Genomic DNA, 3,981 nt, shown 5'->3' on the forward strand with positions numbered 1-3,981 from the left:
GCTTAGAACCCAGATCAATGCCCAGATTTTCCTGTTTTCCACTCTCGGTATAGCCAGGTTAGGTCGAGCCACATTTACTGTAATTTTGCCAGAGGTTTAAAGCTCTTTGAGTAGGCTAATTCCCTGCAAGTTTTCTACTGGAATTGAAGTTTTGGCTTTGACAACACGGATGTCTGACCCAAAATATACGTAGGTTAAGCCCCGGCCCACGTGTTTGCATTGAAATACGCATGGCAAGCCCAAGGAGTTGCCCGTGCCATGGATGCGATGTTTAAGGCTCTTAGCAGCACAAAGCATCTCCCATGCACGGAGCTGATGGTGATAGTGGAAAAACGTAAAGCACTAGTGTGCACAAACTGATCTTGAGATTACTCAGAGTAATCCATGTTTATGGAGTTTGACTTTGACTCAATCATTTGTGTTTGTTGACCATAGTATTATTGATATTGTTTCATTACTAGTTTATTATGAAGATTCATCAAACTCTAGGTGCTACTTCATAAAATGACAATCACTTGTAAGTCAGTGAAAGAAAGGGCTGTCGAGCTGACAACTGTTAGTTCAAAAAAAGGGCCCTCAAGTGGTCAATGTAAAGGAATGTTATTTTCCTGACCTGAAATGCCAAGCTTGGACTGGGATTGGATGGTTTGATATTCTTCATACGCCATTGTCATATACAAAGTTTCCCAGTGTCTACAAAACAGGAATATTCTGACCAGTGATCCTCACCACTTGTTATTCAAATGTGCCTTTCAGCATCCAAAGTGACTTCTCTCTGACCCACAATGCATCGTCTGGTTTTTTTATTCCTCACACAAATGTCATTTTTAAAAAGCTCTTAATTCTTCAAAAAAGCAGTTGCATCTATTTTGATTAACTTCTTTTACCTTGAAAAAAATATAATTTGCTACAATGTTCAGCTTTCTTCAATAAAACCTGGGCCAAATGAATGAAGGTAGCTTTTTTTGTTCTCTGTAAGCTTCTTTTTAAGGAAACTGGTGCTGATGCTTTTCACATGCTCCAGTTAGAGAAAGTCGTTTTAAAACTGTTTTTATATTTGTAACATGTTCAGAAATGGAATATATTTCATTTTGAACAGTACATCATTTAATGTACATTTTACACTTTTGTTATGATTAACTTATTGGTTTAAGGTGTGACCTGTATATGAAATAGTTGGGGTAATAAACTCAGCAAAAAGGAAATGTCCTCTCACTGTCAACTACGTTTATTTTCAGCAAACTTAACATGTGTGAATATTTAAATGAACATGGTTACACGTGGTCTGCCACTACAAGGCCGATCAGCTGTCCGTCCTGTCTCCCTGTAGCGCTGTCTTAGGCGTCTCACAGTACAGATATTGCAATTTATTGCCCTGGCCACATCTGCAGTCCTCATGCCTCCTTGCAGCATGCAAGGCACGTTCACGCAACTGAGGCACAGCTAAGGCATGTTCACACATGAGCTGGGACCCTGGACATCTTTTCTTTGGTGTTCTTCAGTGTCTTTAAGTTTTCCTTAATTCCATAACCTTAATTAACCTTAATTGCCTACCGTCTGTAAGCTGTTCGTGTCTTAACGACCGTTCCACAGGTGCACGTTCATTCATTGTTTATGGTTAATTTGACAAGCATGGGAAACAGTGTTGAAACAGTTTACAATCAAGATCTGTGAAGTTATTTGGATTTTTACGAATTATCTTTGAAAGACAGGGTCCTGAAAAAAGGATGTTTCTTTTTGGCCGAGTTTATATCTCAAGCACTGTATGTATACATAACCAGGTCACATTGGCAATGTCTTAAATGAAATATGTATTTTTTTTTACCATGTTTCAATTGTAATTTGAATGGTTTTCTTGTTTATTTTTCAGTGCTCGCTGAACATTGTTATTTAAGAGAGCCCCACAGACAATAGCTGGTGCGCTTAATGATGATATTGTGTGATGTACTGAGTAACTGTTTTGCTATCTTTCTATAAGTCAGTATAATAGCATGCCAGGACATTGCTGATTTTTATTGTACTGTATTACAACAAAAAGAAAGTGTGTGTATTCATTTCAACCAAATTATTTCACAATCAGCCATTGTGGTCTATTTGGAAATAATTTAATTGAAGGCATTCCACTTGATGAACTGTATATTGATACGAAAACATTTATGAACATGTAATTGAATAAATTGGTTGCCTCTGCCCATTTGATTGGACCTCAGATCATTTTGATGCTGTATAACACAAACATTCAGCTAGTTAATGAAACAATAGATTATTACCATGTAGGTAGTGAAATAATAGATGATTACCATGCAGGTACCCCAGCCTAGCTAATGTTCGCCACCACCTAACATTAGCGTTAGCCACCTAGCTAATTGGAATTCGTAACATACAGTATCATACGACTTGCAAAATCGCAACATATTGAACAAATTAGAGTTTGGAACATACTTTATCTTACTGAATGGATGATGGACAACCACAAATGAATACATACCATACGAAACGTAACATTTCATAATAAGTGGAGTGTCTCGGATTTAAATACAGAATAATTTGAAATGGTCTGAGACCTGAGACCTTTACCTCTTCAAAGCAGGTGGACAACCTAGAATGGAGAAGAGCTACAGCTGCTCTTTATTGTGGACTTGAGTTTGAATTACAAGACAAAGTGCTAGTGACAGCCAAGACCATCACTTTCAGAGAGCCACACCTTTGCAGCCTGTAGTATTGTGGCTTTTAGCATTTATTTCCTGGCTTCAACAATGACTTGAATGCCAAATGAAAGGTTGGATCCATTAGGTGCAGGTTTTTGACCTGTTCAGTTCTTACATCTTTCAGGATAAAAGGCTTGTACGTTACAAGGTTAAGATTGATGAGCCAAAGGCAAATATTATTGAATGTGTGCTTTTCCTCATTAGGGTGAGAAACTCACACTCACCGAGTGCCAGCCAGGTATGGTGCACCTCACACTCTCACCTTTCAGGCGAGCCTGGATCTTGGGAGAGTGAAAGAGGAAGGCCGTCCTGTCCGTATCCCCATGCTGAGTGCTTACGCTCAAAGGGACGATGAGGCTTTGCTTGAAAAAGTTGCACTTCTCTTTTTGCGAACATGTAAGCCTTAGTCTTCGAGTAGATTTAGAGTCTTTTACATTTGAGTCATTTAGTAGACTCTCTTATCCAGAGCGACTTACAGGAGCAATTCACGTTAATTGCAATGTTCAGTCTAAGCTGCGCACACTAGCATATAACAAGAGACAATTCTTTAAATAGTTAAACACGGGATAGCATGACTAACTATGTCATTTTCCATGATATTTCCTCCATTTTGAGACTAAGTCTCAACCTAATAGAAAATTACTTTACAAGCATTTTCATTAAACAAGCATTAACATGAGGAAAAATGAAAGACTTTCTTACACTTAGTAAATGACCTCTGTTGTCATTGAGTTTCAACCATTCACATAGTGCAATTAATTCTCAGAAGGGCATCTTCTTCAGGGGTCAGTAATGGCATGTCAAGAATAGTCTCAATGGCTTTTACACAACTTAGAAAATGTAAGCCTATGCTAAATTAACCAATTAAAAACAGTATTGTAGCAATGACGTTTGTGCAGTAAGCTATAGGCCCAATACATTATCACTTTATGTTGGCTTTGCTTGAATTGTTGTTCGGGACATTTTTTTTATTACAGATACTTTTAGTATACCTGTAGTATTGTGACTTTCAGCATTTATTCCAATCAACAATGACTTGAATGTCAAATGAATGGTTGAATTGAACATGTTCAGTTGTGCAAATTCATTCTAACAGGATACAACATATCCTGAATCCTTTCTCAAGTATTTAAAAAAGGTGTTGGTATTTCATTGTACTTACATCCTTCAAGACAAAAGGCTATCAAGTTACAATGTAAAGATTCATGGCCCAAAGTCAAATAAAAGTAACTGTGTGCTTTTAGTCAAACATTCATTTGAATATTCGCATAAG

Source organism: Oncorhynchus keta, chromosome 13, assembly GCF_023373465.1.
Source record: "Oncorhynchus keta strain PuntledgeMale-10-30-2019 chromosome 13, Oket_V2, whole genome shotgun sequence".
In the NCBI taxonomy this organism is placed as follows: domain Eukaryota; kingdom Metazoa; phylum Chordata; class Actinopteri; order Salmoniformes; family Salmonidae; genus Oncorhynchus; species Oncorhynchus keta.